Here is a 22,239-nt window from a genome sequence, read left to right on the forward strand (position 1 = left end):
CATGGGGGTTGGTTCTTTGACTAAGACAACCAACCACATTCAAGTTCACTCTGTAACCTCGCCCATAGCAACAAAACAGAATACCCTAGCAACCATTCATCAACAGCTATATCTCAGCATCAGAACATCGTAGAGACTTGGAGATTGGCTCGTTTGACTCATGCTAGCAAACGGAACTTCCTATATGCTACACATGCTAGCAGTGACTAGCTACATGCTAATATTGACTAGCCAAGTACTGTAACTTGCTAGAAATGCTTACTAAGTATAAATGTTTTATCAAGCATGATTGTGAGGCTTGCCTAGTAACCAACCAGGGTACCCTAGCAACTGCCTAGCAACCACCCAAATTACCCTAGCAACCGCCTAGCAACCACCTAGCAACGGCCTAGTAATGCCTTAGTAAGGGCCTAGCGACCACTCAGGACACCCTAGCAACCACCTAGCAACGCCTTAGCAACCATTCAGAATACCTTAGCAACCACCTAGCAACCACTCAGAACACCCTAGCAACTGCCTAGCAACGCCTTAGCAACCACCTAGCAACCACCTAGCAACACCTTAGCAACCACCTGGCAACCACTCAGGGCACCCTAGCAACCACCTAGCAACGCCTTAGCAACCACTCAGAATACCCTAGCAACCATCTAGCAACCACTTAGGACACCTTAGCAACCACCTAGCAACACCTTAGCAACCACCTAGCAACCACTCAGAACACCCTAGCAACCGCCTAGCAACACCTTAGCAACCACTTAGGACACCCTAGCAACCGCCTAGCAACACCTTAGCAACCACCTAGCAACCACTTAGGACACCTTAGCAACCCCCTAGCAACACCTTAGCAACCACCTAGCAACCACTTAGAACACCCTAGCAACCGCCTAGCAACACCTTAGCAACCACCTAGCAACCACTCAGGACACCCTAGCAACCACCTAGCAACACCTTAGCAACCACCTAGCAACCACTCAGGACAACCTAGCAACCACCTAGCAACGCCTTAGCAACCACTCAGTATACCCTAGCAACCGCCTAGCAACACCTTGGCAACCACCTAGCAACCACTTAGGACACCCTAGCAACCGCCTAGCAACACCTTAGCAATCACCTAGCAACACCTTAGCAACCACCTAGCAACCACTTAGGACACCTTAGCAACCACCTAGCAACACCTTAGCAACCACCTAGCAACCCCTCAGAACACCCTAGCAACCACCTAGCAACACCTTAGCAACAACCTAGCAACCACTTAGGACACCCTAGCAACCGCCTAGCAACACCTTAGCAAACACCTAGCAACACCTTAGCAACCACCTAGCAACCACTTAGGACACCTTAGCAACCACCTAGCAAAACCTTAGCAACCACCTAGCAACCACTCAGAACACCCTAGCAACCGCCTAGCAACACCTTAGCAACCACCTAGCAACCACTCAGGACACCCTAGCAACCACCTAGCAACACCTTAGCAACCACCTAGCAACCACTCAGGACACCCTAGCAACCACCTAGTAACGCCTTAGCAACCACTCAGAATACCCTAGCAACCACCTAGCAACCACTTAGGACACCTTAGCAACCACCTAGCAACACCTTAGCAACCACTTAGAACACCCTAGCAGCCTAGCAACACCTTTGCAACCACCTAGCAACTACTCAGAATACCCTAGCGACCACCTTGCAACACCTTAGTAACCACTTAGCAACTAGTCAGAACACCTTAGCAACTGCCTAGCACCACCTTAGCAACCACCTAGCAACCACTCAAAACACCCTAGCAACCGTCTAGCAACACCTTAGCAACCACCTAGCAACTAGTCAGACCACCTTAGCAACTGCCTTGCACCACCTTAGCAACCACCTAGCAACCACTTAAAACACCCTAGCAACCGCCTAGTAAAATGCTAATTCATGCTAGAATCATGCTAACAACATGCTAATTCATGCTAGAATCATGCTAGTAACATGCTAGTTTATGCTAGAATCATGCTAACAACATGCTAATTCATGCTAGAATCATGCTAGAATCATGCTAACAACATGCTAATTCATGTAAGAATCGTGCTACTAACATGCTAATTCATGCTAGAATTATCCTAGTAGCATGCTAATTCATGCTAGAATCATGCTAGTAACATGCTAGAATCATGCTAACAACATGCTAATTCATGCTAGAATCATGCTAGTAACATGCTAATTCATGCTAGAATCATGCTAACAACATGCTAATTCATGTAAGAATCATGCTACTAACATGCTAATTCATGCTAGAATTATCCTAGTAGCATGCTAATTCATGCTAGAATCATGCTAGTAACATGCTAATTCATGCTAGAATCACGCTAACAACATGCTAATTCATGCTAGAATCATGCTAGTAACATGCTAGAATCATGCTAACAACATGCTAATTCATGCTAGAATCATGCTAGTAACATGCTAGAATCATGCTAACAACATGCTAATTCATGTAAGAATCATGCTACTAACATGCTAATTCATGCTAGTAATATGTTAACTCAAGCTAAAATCATACTAACATGCTATTTACACTTTAAAACCACTTCAAACTTTCAGATTCGGCTTTTCAAGCCACCATAAAGTTTGTCCTCAAACTTTAATATCTAGTTTTAGGTTACTCTGCCTTATTAGGGAAAGATAGCACACTTTATTGACTTATTGACTTCTGTGATCGGCAGTGATCGGCAATCGGCAGATCATGATTTTGGCGATCGGTAGGGCCAGACGGAATCTGCGGATGTTTTTTGCTATTTCTGCAGAGAATTTTGGTAAAAATCTGCAGATTTCAGTGGAATTAATTTGGGAGTATCCAGCGGAGTATCATAACTTACACCTTAAAATATTAAATAAAAAGTAATAAATTACGGAATAAAAACTGAATGATTTCAGATATATACATTTACTCAAGTAAATGAACAGAATTAATGATGGGCTAAAAGTCTGCGGAATTCTGCGGAAAATGTGCGGATTTCTGTGTTCGCAGATTCCGTGAGGGCCTAGTGATTGGTAATCGGCCCCAAAAATGCTGATCGAGCATCTCTAATTTTGCTATACACAACTGAATGTATAGTAACCTTGAGTGTGTGTATTTTCTCCTCATATAGTGTCCATAAAAAATCTGTGAAGCTGTTCACACCGCGGTAAATTAAGTTTGATGTTTGACATTTATTTTCAAACCAATTAAATTCTTTGCTCATGTTATAGTTTAAGCCAAAACATATGTCAGATAAACATAAATATGCCCTTTAAGTTGCACAAGGCTTAAATTCTCAATTAAAATAATATAAATAATCATACAAATTAATTAAAAACATTTACCATATGAAATTACACAATAAAACCAGGACCAAAATGTTCAGAGGATCCTGGTTATTGCACAAGACTGTTTTTGGAATTAGAACTTTATTTATTTTTGTAATAATTTAAAAATAACTTTTAATGTAAAAATGGTAAAAGTCAAACTCCACTGACACCATTTGTGAAATATTATGCAATCAACTCTAAATTGTCTAATTATTATTCTCTATAATGCACAAGCTTTGTTTTTTACAGTTATGCCAGATCATATCAGATTATATCAGATACACTGAAAACACTTAAACTAATTAAACTCTGACACCATTTCAGATAAAATATTCTAAAATTGTCTGAATATTATCCTCTATGATGCACAAGTTTTGTTTTTAAAGTTATGCCTTTGTTGATTTCAGGGGCATCGCAGACATTTTAAAAGTGGGAGGACAGCTAAATAAGTTCCAAAAGTTTACGTTCATATAATTATTAATCACTTGTTTCTTAATACTCTAAATGTGACGCCCCTGTTTGATTTTATATACAGTACTAAATAGGGTTGTGACAGTGAGGAAATTTCCCCACCGGTTAATCGACATGTGACAACACCGGTAATATCGGTATCACCATGGGAGTGGGCATTTCTTATTTTCCTCTTTTTTCTGCTTTTAAATAGCTTATAAATGCATGCGTATAATACTTTCACTTTCAGTTATGCGGGAATCACCAATTTGGCGTCAATTTTTTGAATGGCTTTTGAAATTGTTTGAAAAGGAAACTAAAAAACATTCATAACTATATGATCTTGCTTTTTGGTTATATTGATACAAGCTTTGATGTCTCTTACAAGCGGCAGTTACAGGCGCTGCATAAGGGCGTCTTACACTGTCAGTGGCGGAATACACACAGCACTGGCAAGACGTTTTATTTTTAGTTTTATTTGTTGCAGATTTGCGTGTTGTTCCTTTTTAAAAATACTTTTTATTTTTAAACTCTCTCAAGTTAATGTTGTCTATCGAGTAACATAATCTCCCTCAGATGGAGTTCGGTGCGCAGTAAGACTATTGACCAACACCGCCCTGTAAGTTTACACACTGTAACTGTAGGTCTACAGTTCTGGTGTGGTATGAATTGCATGTTTTAAATGACAGCTAGACATACTGCGTTTAGTTTTTATTGTAAAATATACATTATAACCCAGTACACAGTGAAATAATGTTTTGAATGGCTTGTCTATTGGCGGCGTATATAACCATTAAATTTAAATAGGCTAAGCATATTATCATTAATATTAAAACACATTAATACAAACTAGCCACACTGATTTTTTATTTGTTTACATATATTTTTATCAAATGAAAAATGCAATGAATTGTTTATTTTGGTTTTCATTTTATTAGAATTAATATAATTAATAGCCTACACAACTCCTCCATAACATTGGCTCCAATTGCATTTTTACAGATATCCTACAAATAGACTTTTTTTTTTTTTTGGCTCAAAGACATTTATGCCTGTTAATTTCAGTGCTGTATTTTGACATTTCGCAAAGGCTTCAGCTATTCTACCTGTCAGCTGCACCTGCCTAAGTTTTGCAACTTGACTTGTGTGGCGTCTCGATGTATGAGAGAGAGAGAGAGAGAAAGAGAGATAAGATCAGACCTCAGATTCGATGTGTGGCCGCACGTCTCAGTTACTTTATTGCAATGTTTAATATTGGCTCATCTAAATGAACTTTTCATTCAATTAAAAGCCGAAATATTGCCAGACAGACGAAGCAACTTTCGGTTTTTGAAGAGAGCGGCCTCAGTAATAAAAGATGCGCGCTCACACAGGATGCACTCTTGTCGGCCTATTCACTATTGATTTGTTTAACATTAAATGCAAAATCAAGTGTAAAAAAGAAGAGCTGAACTTCGGAAAAAGTGCTCACTGCGGTTGTTGTTTCTCTGCAGTTGGCTTATTAATGGCGCGGCATTGCTAAATCACTTGTTTGAATAAAAAAAATAAGATATTTATTATTAAACACTGTTAGATGATGGTCACGTGATTTTTAAAATGAGAGTATACGTTGCGTATTTATGACCATTGATCTATCCGCGACGACCCATAGTTAAACATAAATGTGCGTTGAAGGTGCGTGAATAAATTTGTTACGTTTCCTCTAGATGCTGCCACCTTTGTCAGGCAAAGTTTGCAGTTTGCCTCATTAACATCTTCAGGTTCTCTTTTTGCATTTGGTTTGAACCCAAAACATTGCCAAACAGGTGCTTTTGCATTGCGTTTTGACACAAAATCGTCCGCCATCCTCTTTCTGTGAATTCTACTCCTCTTTTCTCCTCACGTGATAACTGAAATATGACGCATTGTAGCTATGTTCAGATTTTAAGATCTTAAGTCAATTAATCTTAATCTTAATCTTGATCTTAAGTCAATTAATTACTATTATATTTTTAATTTAATTTAAATAAATGTTTCATAAAAAAACAAAAAAAAAAACAAAAAACGAATACTTAAAAAAAAAAAAACATGTGTGGACGGTGTCACGGTGAAAAAATGATGTCACCTGTGTTGCGTCTTAAAACCGGTATCACCATCAACACCATCTATCGTGGCAAGCCAAACACACGCTCTTTACAACATTAATCTTAGCTCCAGCCCCTTTACAATACCTCTTTAAAACCCCCACTGCCTTTGTTACACTTTGGATGTCTTCAACCAACAAAGTTGTGTCATCTGCATACTGGTAAATTGGCTCAAGTTCGGTTCTTTCTTCTATTTGTATTCCTTTTATTCCATTGACTGCTTTTATTGCAAGTCCCAATGGTTCAGCTACTAATGTGTACAGTAGTGCAGATAGTGAACATCCTTGTCTTATAGACCTTGTTGGTTGAAAACATTCCAATAAAAAAACATTGCACTTAATACGTCAAAATATTTTAATAAAAAATGTTGATCCATTTCCTAAAATTCTTCCCAAATCCAAAGTTTTTAATCACTTCAAACAAATAGTCATGTTCCACTCTATAAGCTTTCTCTAAATCCAAACTAATTAAATATCCATTCATATTTTTCTCCTTCATATACAATATTGTATCTCTTATACTTTGAACTGTGTCTATTATGTCCCTCCCCTCTACTCCATATGCCTGTGTAGTGCTTATAATTTTGGTAATATTTTCCTTAGTCTGTTTGCTAAAACCTTTGCTAAAATTTTAAAATCTGTATTTAACATTGTTAAAGGCCTATAATTCTTCAGATCTAAATGACTTCCTCTTCTTTTGTATATCATTTTAATCATTCCTGTCTTCATTCTTTCACTTAATTCTTCTTTGTTAAAAACCTCATCATATACTTCTTTTAAAACAGGTACTATTATTTCTCTAAAACTCTTATAAAACTCATTGGTTAAACCATCTATGCCTGGACTCCTCTCTGTAGTTACAGTTTTTCTCATTTGCTAAGATAAACTGTGATTCACTTGATCTTCATCATCACGTTCTTAGCACAGGAGAAGTCTTCTCTTTCAAATGCCTAAACACTTTTTCATTTGTTTCACACATTTTTCACACCCTTTGTCAAAACAGTAACCACAGATCTTATTGAAAGATCCCAAACTCCACTGGATTCACTGTGTTGAACAAACGGAAAACATCTATTAACAGCTGATAGAAAGTACTTGCATAATTATGAATTTCCAATGCACCTGTGTTAAACTTGTTTGCACAACTCTTCAATAAGCAATCAATCCTCATCCTTCAACAAAAGATGCCACCTCTGTATTGCTATTTGCAAGCATGGATCAAAGAGGCCACAGGCATGAAAGGAGAGAAAGAGGCCATGGCAGAGGGGCCTGAGGAAGAGGAGTTTGTATACATGGTGGAGGATCTGCAGCAGCAAGAGGACAAAATCGAGCTCAAGTTCCAAATTACAGTTTTTCTTGTTTGCTTTGACCTGGTTAAAGAAACTAGGTTTCATTTCATTTTCATTTTCACTATCCCAGCAGAGCAAAAGATCGGTCTTGCAAATGTGTAAACTCTTTCTCATTGGGGTAACACATTTTCCCCACCATTTTTCAAAACAGCTAACACGGATGTCATTGAAGCAGTCCAAACTCCATTGTTTTAGCTATGGTAACCAAACAGAAACCATCTATTCCTAACTATTAGAAACTACCAACATCAATATGAATTCAGTGAAGCACCGGTTTAACACTACTTCACACAAATCTTTAAAAAGCAATCAGTCTGTAAACCTTATAAAACGGTGGAAGGTCTGTGTTGTTCTGTGATAGCATGGATGGAGGCGGTCAATAGTGGCTATGTCTTATACTCCCAATAGATTTGACCGTATATTGGTTTACATGTGTTTTCTCTAATATTTACAGTATTTTATTACTTTTGTCTGTTTTTACAGTATTTCAGTTTTCAGCCACAGTTTGAAAATTGTCATGAATTCAATATAAATGTAATCAAAGCATTTCTTATTCTGGATTAAATTCTTTGCAAAAAGGCAAATTTGACAGCCCAAATAGAAAGACAACAAATGGCATTGGCAATAGGCTACAATGACAAGCAATGGTGGTGCACTGAGTTCTGTATTTTGTATTTTGTTGTAAATTGTGTAATGATTAATTGAAAGAGCTCATATACTTGTTTGCAAGTTGTGTTGTTTGAAGGTAAAACTAGCTTTTGTTGCATATTTTAAATGTTTTGACACGGTATGTGCCTTTTGCAAGCAAAATGTGTCATTTTGACCGTGAGTGCCGCTGTTTAGGCCTGTGTGTTAACTGTTTTGAAAATGTGGAGTTTCAGTTGACAACTACATCCAAGCAATCGAGAAAAACTAAATTCGGGCAACAATTATTGACTGTGGCATCTATTGTCAGGCTTTTTAGGAATGAGAACAGGAAATTCACTGTGTTACTGTAATGTATACCACTGTTTTTTTTTCCAGCTTTACTGCATTGTCCTGTTAGCAGAACAAACTGTCTACAGTAATGCAGATATTTTATCCATCCCATTTATGTGACTAATGCTTTTTGCTTTTACTTTATAGAATCCACACTGTAACATATTGTAACCTGCATTCTGGAGATAAACATTCCATTTAACATTCCAGAAAACAATCTGGGTGAATCGCCAGGACAATAAAATCACTTGGTGACGAAAAGTCTGGCTTGGTAATCCCTTGGTGACATGTTAACAAGTCTGGGAGACTTCACAGAACCACTCTCTGCCTACTTCAAAAGAACGTGACAGATAAGATAAGAAAAGAAAAAAAAACTCTTTAGCCAACATTCTGCTCACAGACAAGACATTCCTCAAAATTAAACAAAGACATTTATAACCCAAATCTCTTGTTTAATTTCATTTAACTTTTGTAATGTGTACAATACCTGATATAGACTATACACATTCACGCTTGCAGGCCTTTTTAAAAGCATCAAGGATGTAAGGATATGGGAACTATGTGATGTACTTGTAGAGTGTTTGGTGTCAATAGAATGCCCTCGACATTTTATAACACATGATGCATAGATCGAGGCGATAACTCGCATTGTTTTATTCTTTAAAGCCCTGTATTAAATGCCTGTTCGCATGCTTTAGGCGAGCGCTCAAATTTGCATACGCGCAGCCCAGAGACAAAGGAAGGTTCGCGCGCAAACTTTCCCCTGAAATCATTGGTCAGAATGCTGTACGGGTTGTCACGTGACCCGCAGGTATAAGCACACTTTCCCCCAAACATCTGTGCAGAAAGAGAACGTCCCAAAAAGGAACATCATTGACGGTGGCCTTCGGGCCACACGTGGCTTCCTAAGCCGCATGGACTTTTTCCCGCCACGTTTTCTTTATTTTCCGGCAAAGTAAATTCAGTTTAAAGTTTGCGATCGTGTTCGTCCGAACTGCATTACAAACTCCACGCATCAAAGGACATCAAGAGTAGTTTTCATCACGACGGAAGAGAGACGCATAAAAGAGACCTCCAGACATGAAAAACCAGGTGATTTTAGTTATGCGATTAAGTTGTGCCCCTTTTATCAAAAAGGTGTTTTTTATAACCTTGGTGGTCCGTAATGGTGCGTGTGGAACTGAAAGTTTTGTCACTCTTTAATCTGAAATCTATATTTTCTAGCTTTACTATTTCTCTTTGCTGTTACACGTTCTATAGACCCGATATCTCCACGTGGTTTACCTTTGTTTTGTGTTTAATGTATGTTTGTGCGTTTGTTTGTTCGTTACGTCTGACTAGTCAATAAATTCCATTATAATCAAATGAATTGTATTGTTTGCCTCACGAGAAAATGTCACTGAAATACAGATTCCCCTGCCTAGCTATTATAAGTTGTTTAAAGCTTTTGAATGATTAATCTACTTCACAAGAAGTAGCAATTAAATTCCCTTTTTCTAAATGAATAAATTACAGTGTCCGCTCGGAAGAGCGGCGGCTCTGCTTGTGTTCGTTTGGTCAAGTTAACAATAAATTGATCCGGAATATTAATGATTAATAATAATTCGTTATTGTTGATAATTAATATTCATAATCTGGGAATCCGCTCGGTCGCGCGAGCATGATCATTTACAATCATATGTTTGTTTGACCAAACTGACTGAAGCTTAAGCCGGAATATTAATAATTAAGAATAAACCGTTGTTGTTGATTATTAATATTCATAAAATGAGCTAATTTCATGCTACATATATTGGTGGAGGATGCGGGCAGTTTTCCAAACATTTTCTGTGAAACAAACTTTTCAATTCATGGTGATTTATTAAGCGCGCTATAGAAGAAAAAAAAGGACCGCGAGAAGCATTTCCTTTTCTTAGAAACTGGGAGGACGAAAATCCTGCTCCAGCCATTCTGTTCACTAAACACAGCAGAGAGCTGCCCGTGTAGAGTGTAACAATTTAAACTGCAGTTCATATATATTTTGAATCGATTTTGCTGAGACGCACGTTCTGCAAATCATTTAAATATATTAGTGTGCCTGTCGGAGGAAAAGACACCTCTCTCAGCGCTTGTAAGACAGTTTGGAAACCCCAAACCTGTCCGTTTAAAAGGCCTTTATAGCTAGAAAACCTCTAGACTATTTCTCCCGTGGTTTCAAACTGTTAGATTAGCTGCCTAACGTTTAACCTCTTTGCTTCGCCGCCGTGCGAAATTAATTTCAGAACTGCTGGACGGTTCTAAATTAATGTATTTGGGAGCTGCAAGCTTGCCTGTTAACCGCTTTCTGACGAAAGGAATTCTCAGAATCATAAGCGTGTTTTAAATGGTACCGAAATCTGATATGGATGTGAATTCCCATATTTCAGTTATGTTCGTCCGGACCAAATCTGTGTACAAACGTGCACCGCCTCGAGAGACGCCTCGCATTTTATGTTTGTTTGTCTAATTGTAATGGTCGAATATTATTATCAATGTTACGGCAACATGATATATAATGACCGCTTGTGCGAATCTTAGTGGTTCGCGCTTTGCCTTCGTGAAGTCAGCCGCATACCAAGTTATGAATGAGGACTCCTCCCATTCATAAATCGGCTCTTCGAGCGCTCATTGACTCCTCGTCCACGTAACTCGTGCGCGCGCACGCATGCGTGAATGACGTAGTCACCACCCCAAAGCACAAGATCCGCCTTTCAGGAGGCAGAGTTGGTGACGCGGTTTACTTCACAGGGCAAAACCACTCGCTAGCTTCTAACGACTAGCCTTAAAGTAAACTAACCCTTCGCGTCTTAATATTACCAAACTGTTAGCACAAGGCTAACCGGATGCGAAGCGTAACTCGTAACAACTTGCTAGCGGCTAACGCCAGCTAATGCTTAAGCAAACCAACCCTTCACATTTTGTAACATTAACAAACTTTAGCACAAGGCTAACCGAATGTGAAGTGCAACTCGGAAACATCTCCCCCTGTCTCCTCCTGCTCTTCTCACATCAGTTCCGCCCACCATTGTGTCTCAAGTGGTCTGAAATGGTCAAACAGTTTAAAGTTAATTTGTTTTAATTTCGATTAAGCATTTTATTTTCCCTGTTATCATTTTATCTAAACAATAGTTTAGTTACCTAAGTATAGATTATCGGTCTGTTTTTATTTCTTTTGGTATTATGAATTATTTTGTTACTTTCAATTTTTTTTTTTTTATTAATTTTCTGCCTTCTGTCTTTTTTTTATCTTAATACCGATGTCCAGTTTATTTTGTTATTACTTGATTTTTAATCAAGTTCCAAATAATCTATTCTAAACTTAGGTCATTTTTAATTTTAATTTTGTTGGTTTTGCTATTTGGGGGATAGCCTTTAATCTCTCTATTATTATCATTAATAGGCATAATTTTTCTTCCCTTTTTATTTCTTTACTCCATCTTTTCCTCATGCCTTATTTATTCCCTCACCTCTTAGGTTATAGGGAAAGTATAACTATATTAGGGCAAGTATTAGTCTGAAGCTAAAGTCAGAGCTATCAATCTATAGATCCCACATCTGATCAAAACATGTTGGGCTAACCCATTAATGTTTGTAGATGCCCCTGAATACTAAGGCACTCTTTCTACTTTTTCTAAGCCGTCCTGTACTGCTTTTACCTATAGGGGATTATTATGATTATTCTTTTAGATTCTTTTATGCCGATTTAATTTTCCTTTAGCCTCCCTCCATCACAGGGTGATAACCTTCTCTATCCATCAGATACTACAGCATACTAAGATTCCTACTCCAACTGGCTCGCCCAGAATAGTAGATCCATAGTACTGCCCGTATCCGGACCCGAGTCCTCTGTGCTTGTGTGGTTAAGCGTACAGGTTATTCAGGTTGCAGATCAAAAGATTGGGTTCATCTGTCTGACATAACTGACCCCTGCTGAAGGATGCGTTAGATACCTTGGCGTTTTGTCTCTCCGGCTTGTGTGGATCACAGTGGCATCAGCAATCGTACTCCAAGAAGCACCGTCCGTGTCAACTGGCATACGATCAATCTTGGTTAACTACCCTGTCATGATTCCACACACGTGCCCGCCTGAGTGAGATTGGCCACCTCATTCTACAGGCCTAGTGCGGCACCTGAATCATCAGGCAAAACCCAATTTTGAATCATGCCAGGCGGTCAGTGACTTTCTTGAGTGCTACGTATTGTGCTAAAAGCCTACGCTGTGTGAGTTCACAACCGAGTTACATTATAGGCAAGTGATCTGATAGCGACTGCAGTAGGAGTTGGGGAAAGTCTAACCAGATAGCACGCTCTTGCGACCTTCATCTGATTGCCTTTCACTCACCACCAAGTGTAAATAGCATGTAAAACCTAGTCTAAACCTAGCCCACTACAGGACTATAAAACGAACATTTTAGACATGCCCATAGGTTTTGCTATTCTCTCTCTCTCTCTATCTCTCTCTCCCTCGTTTCTCATCCTTGTCTGTCTTTCAGTTTTATTTCTATTCATATTTACTGATATCCATATTAGTATGTTCTTTCATTTTTCTTTCCCTGTACACTCGTTCATCCGAGCGAGGTGCCTTTTAACTTATCGTTAGTATTATTCATTTTTGTTTTTTGGGGTTACTGTTATTTTTATTTACTTAATTATTTTTATTTACTTTGACCTGCTCAGAGACCACGCTATTGAGAACCACCAGGGTGATTTAAATAATTGATTGATAATTTGCACAGCCTGGCGCATGACTAAAAGCCTTGAGGCCAGTACGTAGATATCAACTGTTATCTAGTCACCCAAATTCGACATCCGAATTGTCCGGCCCCCAGTGGATCCTTAGAAGGACCAACGTCTAGCCGGCACATACCCCTTAGCTGACAACCCTGTCAGACTAATAATATAGCACAATGCTAACATCCACTCGATTTGGCCATGTAGGTCTCTCTCTCTCTCCCTTGTGATCTCTGTCTCACCCAACAGACCAGCATGTCAAGTGCGCCCAGCCCGCTGCTCACTGGGACCAACTGGAGGCCTGGTTAAGTGCTTAACCCACAACCTCCTGCCCAACGACGCCATGGAGCTGCAGCGGCCAAGCAGAGAACAGCTGGACGTCTGCATTAATCCGCTGAGGGCGAACGACCTAGCCCGGAGCCATGACAGCCAAGCCCAGACTCAACTCTCCAGGGCCCTGACACACCTCACCCTTGCACCGGCCAGACCCATAGGAAAGGGTCTCAACCAGCTGGAGCATCGAGCCCAGGGCGCCTGCAAGACGACGAGGGAAAAGGACGCCGAACTTCTGGAGCAAATGGACGGACTACACGCGCCCCGATGGAGCTACAAGCGGACAACGCACACAAGGAGCGACGAGAGGAGAAAGCCAAAGATGAACTGAGTGTAAAGCTACAAGCTGAAACACTATTGTAAAGAGCAGAACTAAAGACAGTGAAGCTCGGGTCAAAGCCTCTAAAGTCAACGGCTGAGGGCCCGAGCAAAATTCCAACACGGAACCCAACAAAGAGACTTTTAAGCATGAACCTACCAGAGTTCACCCAGAACTGTCACATTCCTACAACCCATGTGACTACCTGAAAGGGGAAGTGCCACAGTCAGCCCAAAAGCCAAGACTGGATAGACCAGCAGAGGGGGGTGAATTCAACTCATACTGCCCCGCCATCCAGCATTCCAGCAACGCCCTTCAGCAACACAGGGCCAGGACTCCCTCCAAAGGGGTCCCCCATGACAGACATCATCTGTCAGCCAAAGACTTGAACCAGCTGGCCAGGGACATGCCAACTTTCACCCCAAACCCTGCTGGAGGCGACGACACGCACCCCTAATTCTAAGACATTGACTTTTACACTTTTACACAGAGGCCAAGTGCCACTCTCTGTGACAAACTGTATCTGCTAAGAATTACTTCGAGCCGTGAGGCAAGAAGTTTCCTGAATCAACAGCGCCGTGCCATCAAAGCAGATTACGAGCCGATGCAAGAGCTCTTACTAGAGTGTTTTACCTGACCCCGTGTCAGAGTAAGGACTGATTGTCGCCATGGGTCTCAGAACAGCCACAAGACCTCACAAGCATACTGCAGTCGACTACACCAACCCTACTTCAAGACAGGAAAAGAGCCACGGACGGAGGAGGATTTCAACTTCCAGATCCTCTCTCTCCCAAAAAAAACCTGCTTTCTGTGGTGAGTCCGCACTCAGGCAATGCCCTGCCCCCACGCCCTGACCACCCAACAGCGGCAGAGTTTAGCTCATAAAATCTGTTCAAAACAAAGACTGCTTTGAAAGACTGTCAAACACCTACAAGCTACCCTGTCTCAGAGTCTCATCCGGAGCTGACTTTAAAAGGCACGCTACTGTTTCCCAGCCGCAAGACTTCCAACAGTGAGTTAAAGCCTTTCTCCGCCAGCAGAGGACAGCACCGCCAGGAAGGCGCATGTCCCAACACCAGACAGGATGCTCAGGGACACACTGGGACAAGCCACTCACCACAAGCAGCCCAAAAGGAGCCTAACAGCAACCAAGGAATGACCAACCTGCAGTAGCTAGGAGCTCAAGCAACCAGCATCCAGCTAGTTACACGCCAGAGAAAGCCAAAGGTGAAAACCTGACACCAAACAACGGCACAGTGGCGTCATGAGCAGCAGAACTGCTAAAAGCTTGAAGGGGCCCTACAGGAAGTCAAGCCAGACTCCTTATGACTAGAGGGGGTCCAAAACCATTTACCCCCCTGAACACCTGCTTTTTGCTCCATCCCCGCAGAGTACTGCGAGTCCAACACAAGCTAAAGACTGTGTACCTAACTGCAGCATCACGCTTCCCCCCAAGAAGCAGCCAGTGCCACCATGCTTGCAACCTCAGGCACCAGAAAACACTGGTCTGGTTGTCTGTTTACCTCCTGAGCCACAGCCCACCAACCAGCCACACCTGCGTACAAACAACTGCTCAGGCCCCTGCACTTCAACTCTTGGGGAACCTGACCAAAATGGCGTGGCAACAACGCGCTACTTGGCTGTAACCGTGGAGATGAAAGAAAGATGAAAAACACGCGTCAGCACGGGAGCAGACCTCACAATAATGTCATCTTTCCTGTTTGAGTAACTCAAAGCAAGAGCTCAGAGACTAAAACGAACACTTAATTGCCAACCAGGCAGGCTGATTGTGCAAATCATACAGCCCAACTGAGGTTCAACTCGCATACATCGCTCCCATTCAAGTAACTACTGTCCCATGACTGCAGTGCACCCCGTGTACCCGTCGCCAATGGGCACATACCTGCTGCTGAATGGTAAAAATCCGCTGGATATGTTTGAACCTCTTTCGAACTTTGAACCCCTTTAAAATCTGGGCCCAAGTGCGAGAACTTGCTCACAGCCGTCAGGTCAACCCCAACAGACTGTCAGGTCACCGAGGTCGCGGGAAACTGCTGGAACCCGCAAGAACCCCAACTCAACAACATAGAGCCCGCAAGAAACTCAACAACATAGAGGGGGTCAAGGTCGCTACTCTGCAGTCTTCAAACCAGCCAGCAACCCCAACGCTTGCTGCCCCAGGCCTCAAAGGGCTTAATGTTGAATAACCGGACTGTGAATGACATTGTACTTGCACTGTGAGCAGACAACCCAGCAGCCATCAGCCTCGCACGGTGTGACACTCCGCCTGAACACACCCCCAGACCTGTGTTCAACTCACAAGCATACACACTACGGTCCAAATGCTGAACTCTCACACATGACAACTGCCAACAGCATTTGCACATTGAACTTGAATCGGAACGGCGGATGGTTGACCCATCCCGTCCTAACTCTCACGGCCCCGCCGCACGATGTTTACATCAGAGCTAATAGCCTGATACATCTTCAGGCATATATATAGACACCTTTAACGACCGGTGACAGGCACCCACACTTCTCACAGCCAACAACGATGGCTATCACCCTCAAGAAGCCCCACTCAGGCCAGACCATGCCAGAGGCCTGCTCTGTCATCATCAAACAAGACTCTGTGGTGCCAGCCTATACAAACAGGTGCTCTATATGGCTCTCCATATGAAAGGCCGAACTCTAAACCACACCTTGGGTTTTTCTTCCAACCAACAACAGAAGGCATAAAACTGGGCCTCAACCTGGAAGCCATACACTAAATTGAACTGTCCTCATGAACAGTATATGTCTTGTGTAATAGCTGCATGGCAACTGACATAAAAATCCCCAAAGACTACCTACTGGGACGATTGGTCAGCTATGAGTTCCATGACTTTGAACTCTTCGGCCAATTAGTGGCCTCACCCTACATGCAACGACACCAGAGGGGAGCTTAGAAAACACAGACTATACTGTTCCATTCCAGCTCGCCACACTCACGTCTGTCTTACCAGTAAACAAAGAACCGGTAGGCAGAAGTGAGCTCACAGAGGACTAACTCCTTGCCGTGTGCCCAGCCACTCGTCACCCCATCACTAACATGGATGAAGACAGGGCACTTTCCTCAACAGAACAGACCTGCTGAGGCCACGCAGGATGAGGCCAACCGACAAACGTCAGCACATCCTGTATAACTACCACGGTGCCCTCACTAAAGACTCTTTAGACTGCAAGTCCCACTGACCTTCACATGGCAATATCCAACTCCATGCTGGAAAAAGGACATCGGGCTATGCAACAAAACCTGCTCGGCACCCATCTGGCCCATCCTCAAGCCCAGGGTCAAAAGGGTGCCTGACCATAGAAAGCTAAATCAGCAAATGCCATTGTCACAAGGGCCAATGACACCACTGGAACAGGAAGTGCCCAGAATTCAAGGACCAACCATCTCCTCAACGCTTGATGTGGTCCCCGCCTTCTGGACAATACCTGTACATCCAAATAAGCTAGCTTTCACCTTGAACAACAGACACTAAATGATCATGAGGTGCCCCGTCGGCTAGGCCAACTCACCAGCCGAAAGCAACACCCTCCTGAACAAAGCATATCCCGATGCTTATGTTAGAGGTAACCTCATCTACGTTGATGACATCCTTAATGAAAGTACCACCGTGTCTGGCCACTCAAAGGAGATAGACCATGGCCTGCAACAGTTGACTGTGGCTAGCGCAAAGACTACCGCCTAGCAAGGTCTCTGTACTGAGCGGCTCCCTAAAGGGGTGCAACTACTCCAGACACGTCATTAAGAACTGTTCAAAGACTTCTCGACCCGTGACCACCCTGTCAAAAAGGGATGTCCTTCTGTTTGGCGGAAGGTCAACAGCTGGCCACGATTGAAGTGAGACAACGTCTGGGCATATGCAAGTAAGACACTCCTTGCGCCAGAAGGCAAATACTAAGACTGTGTAACAACATCGCTCTGCACGGTGGGTGCCATTTCAACAGCTATTCTCCAACTTCTTTGGAGCACTAAAACCATCATAGACACCTGCCACCAACCTGTCACGTTACTGAACAGTCAGCACATCCGGGATGGCATAAAGACTAACGCCAGTACGGCCATGCGGCCGACACTGTATTGACACTTGTTACACCTTAAGCCACAAATCCACGCTGGGTAACAGCATAGCTGTTTACCAAGACTGTACAACTGACAGACAATTTGCAACGCTGTAGAGGAGGAACCCCAGCCACCTCTGCCAACCTGTCATTCAAGTACTCCCAAGTACTGGGATGAGAATGCGTGCCAAGGTATGCCCACAACCTGTGTCGATGGATGCTCCCACAACCACCGCAGTATGCAGAAATGGCAGCCACCATTGTAACCCTTCAAAGCACAGCAGCCCATGACATCAGAGTGCACTTAGCTGCAGACTCCAACTTGCTAGACTCTGTTTCACGTTCCACCTCCCAGGGGGGAAACAAAAGGCTTCAGAACTGCCCACCACAAGCCCGTGAAACATCAACACTTTTTCTTTTTCCCAAGTAGGCGACCACAACACTGACAACCACATCATGGTCGTCTACAGAAAAAAAAAAGAGATAAGAACAGTTCAAACTTTCAGGCACTGACAAAGACCTAAATGACTGGACCGATGCCCTTACCAAGAAGGTGCATCACACGGTGGACTATGGTCACCACCCAACCAAAACCCCGAGATCTGGCAGCTGTAACCGGCAGCCAACAACCCTGCCTAGCCTAGCTGCCACATCCAATCTTACCAGCCCGACAAATGTCGACAAACGACATTGCGACCACATAGGCGTCTGACTCACGTCAGACCAAGTTTATTTTTACCTTTACTTTGTCTCTTGTTGTTTTGTTTTGTTTCCACCACTCACCCCACCTACCACCCGATCCTTCTGTCTGACCTCAGCTTCAACACAGATGTCACTCAAAACCTCGTACATCTTAAGAAAAACAGGTGCGTGTGAATCATTTTTGGGTTGTCCCTGCAGACCCCACGACACCACAGTTCGTGCTGCCTCAGAGCCAGAGGGGGGGTAATGCTAATGTACTGACCCTGCACACAGCAAAACCGAGAACAGCACCACAGCAACACAGAGAAACCATCCTCTCATGATCAGACACCCAGATGGATCGGGCGGGACACTTCCATGGGCTCACAAGGAGCAACAATTTTTTTTTTTTTTTTTTTTTTTTTTTTTGTGTTTTTCTCTCCTTCGCTTTCTCTTCCCCTTGAACTCATATGCCAGTACACCAAATGGGTAGAGTGTTTCTCAGCACCGACGACACAGCCCAGACCATGGCATATCTTCTGATGATGTAAACAACTTGGACAGAGGCCCCCACCTGGCACTACCAACATCACACAGGAAGGGCAAAGACTCCTGGCTGTATACGCTCAGCTGCATAGCAGCCAACCCTCAAACTTGCGTATCACAACCAGAGTAACAAACACTGGCCCACAAGCCAGGAAAGGGGGTAGAGACCCTGCAACCGGTGTCACAGTGGAATGCCAAGCACAGTCATCACAGACACCACCTACTCTCTCCCCTGTTCCCTCTCTCTCTCTCTCTCTCTCTCTCTCTCCCCCTCTCTTCCTTTCCTACACAGGATACAGCCACGATCCTGTACCTCAGTCTCACCAGAAGACCACTATAACCTCACAACTATACTCCTCTATCACTCATCTCTGAAAAACTGCGGAACAACTACCACTCCGTGCCTCCTGACAACAGGGAAGCACACATTAACAAGGGCCTCGCCATTCAATAAGATGCAAGCACCAGTGAACAAGTGCACCGCCATACTCCCACGAGCCTTTCAACGGAAAGCTGGGAAAGGAAAGGAACGCCAAGGAGCTGCACCCACGTTGATCGAAATGAAACTCCGTCCAGCTGACTCAGGAACGGACATCGAGGGGCCCTCACTTCCTGCCCAACCAACAAGTTAAAGTTAGATCCCAACCAACCGGGTTTTCTCCGAACCACGTTGTCTGGGAAGAGGGGGACTGTAACATATTGTAACCTGCATTCTGGAGATAAACATTCCATTTAACATTCCAGAAAACAATCTGGGTGAATCGCCAGGACAATAAAATCACTTGGTGACGAAAAGTCTGGCTTGGTAATCCCTTGGTGACATGTTAACAAGTCTGGGAGACTTCACAGAACCACTCTCTGCCTACTTCAAAAGAACGTGACAGATAAGATAAGAAAAGAAAAAAAAACTCTTTAGCCAACATTCTGCTCACAGACAAGACATTCCTCAAAATTAAACAAAGACATTTATAACCCAAATCTCTTGTTTAATTTCATTTAACTTTTGTAATGTGTACAATACCTGATATAGACTATACACATTCACGCTTGCAGGCCTTTTTAAAAGCATCAAGGATGTAAGGATATGGGAACTATGTGATGTACTTGTAGAGTGTTTGGTGTCAATAGAATGCCCTCGACATTTTATAACACATGATGCATAGATCGAGGCGATAACTCGCATTGTTTTATTCTTTAAAGCCCTGTATTAAATGCCTGTTCGCATGCTTTAGGCGAGCGCTCAAATTTGCATACGCGCAGCCCAGAGACAAAGGAAGGTTCGCGCGCAAACTTTCCCCTGAAATCATTGGTCAGAATGCTGTACGGGTTGTCACGTGACCCGCAGGTATAAGCACACTTTCCCCCAAACATCTGTGCAGAAAGAGAACGTCCCAAAAAGGAACATCATTGACGGTGGCCTTCGGGCCACACGTGGCTTCCTAAGCCGCATGGACTTTTTCCCGCCACGTTTTCTTTATTTTCCGGCAAAGTAAATTCAGTTTAAAGTTTGCGATCGTGTTCGTCCGAACTGCATTACAAACTCCACGCATCAAAGGACATCAAGAGTAGTTTTCATCACGACGGAAGAGAGACGCATAAAAGAGACCTCCAGACATGAAAAACCAGGTGATTTTAGTTATGCGATTAAGTTGTGCCCCTTTTATCAAAAAGGTGTTTTTTATAACCTTGGTGGTCCGTAATGGTGCGTGTGGAACTGAAAGTTTTGTCACTCTTTAATCTGAAATCTATATTTTCTAGCTTTACTATTTCTCTTTGCTGTTACACGTTCTATAGACCCGATATCTCCACGTGGTTTACCTTTGTTTTGTGTTTAATGTATGTTTGTGCGTTTGTTTGTTCGTTACGTCTGACTAGTCAATAAATTCCATTATAATCAAATGAATTGTATTGTTTGCCTCACGAGAAAATGTCACTGAAATACAGATTCCCCTGCCTAGCTATTATAAGTTGTTTAAAGCTTTTGAATGATTAATCTACTTCACAAGAAGTAGCAATTAAATTCCCTTTTTCTAAATGAATAAATTACAGTGTCCGCTCGGAAGAGCGGCGGCTCTGCTTGTGTTCGTTTGGTCAAGTTAACAATAAATTGATCCGGAATATTAATGATTAATAATAATTCGTTATTGTTGATAATTAATATTCATAATCTGGGAATCCGCTCGGTCGCGCGAGCATGATCATTTACAATCATATGTTTGTTTGACCAAACTGACTGAAGCTTAAGCCGGAATATTAATAATTAAGAATAAACCGTTGTTGTTGATTATTAATATTCATAAAATGAGCTAATTTCATGCTACAACACATTACCACACACTGGTGGCAGAGGAAAGATATTTAGTATTGAACAGGAGTCTGCCCTTGTAGATATGGTAGTGGCAAACAATACAATCAGACTGTGTGAAATCCAGGCAGCAGTAATTGCAGATCAGGGAGTATTTAAAAATATAAACAGTGTTAGTTTGGCAACTATAGAACGAGTCCTTAAACGGAACCAGGTGAGAATGAAGCAGCTGTACAGAGTTCCATTTCAAAGAAACTGACATTGTAAAGGAGGCACGATTCCAATATGTGCAGGTAAATTTTTTTTATTGTAATGCAGACTGGAATAAATTGCTTCATGAATTTTGCTCCTTCCTTTATATATATATATATATATATATATATATATATATATATATATATATATATATATATATATATATATAACTTTTTTTTTAAGTATCCATTTGAGTTTGTAAAGTAATATTGCATCCTGATTGCTGTATTTTGTCATCCATTTTGTAATGATTGATTGACGAATAAATTAATTTGACCAAGTTGTGGTGTTTGATGGAAATATTTGCTTATGTAGCATGTTTTTAATGTTTTGTGAGTGTTAGAGCATTTTGCTAACAAAATTAGTCATTTTGGCCATTGAGCTTCAGTTTTATCCTGTGTGTTAACTGTTTTGAAAATGTGATGTCGGAGTGGGCAAATGTGTTTAAACAATCGAGAAAAACTGTAATATGTATTTATATGTGTTTGTGTGTGCGTGTTCCCATGTATATTTATAACAACATCAGTATTACACAAATTTTACGAGGAGATAGTGAATTATGTGGACATTATGTAAAAATTCAATCGCACTAAATATTTTTGTTATTTTCAGAAAAGTAAAACTACACATAATTTCCTGCAAGGGTTGGGTTTAGAGTTTGGATTTGGGGTTAGAGCAATCGATAGTATAGAGTATAAAAACAATTGTAACCTAT

The 22,239-nt window shown here is 41.9% G+C and overlaps 2 protein-coding genes across 4 annotated transcripts in view; one reads left to right on the forward strand and one right to left on the reverse strand.

Moving 5' to 3' along the window:
• LOC137487288 (uncharacterized) overlaps positions 1–22,239 on the forward strand; it is a 371,338-nt gene that overhangs the window by 197,882 nt on the left and 151,217 nt on the right. The gene's annotated exons all lie outside the window — the stretch shown is intronic.
• znf1069 (zinc finger protein 1069) overlaps positions 1–22,239 on the reverse strand; it is a 616,019-nt gene that overhangs the window by 138,924 nt on the left and 454,856 nt on the right. The window lies entirely within an intron of this gene.

This window comes from Danio rerio, chromosome 4, assembly GCF_049306965.1.
Source record: "Danio rerio strain Tuebingen ecotype United States chromosome 4, GRCz12tu, whole genome shotgun sequence".
Lineage (NCBI taxonomy): Eukaryota > Metazoa > Chordata > Actinopteri > Cypriniformes > Danionidae > Danio > Danio rerio.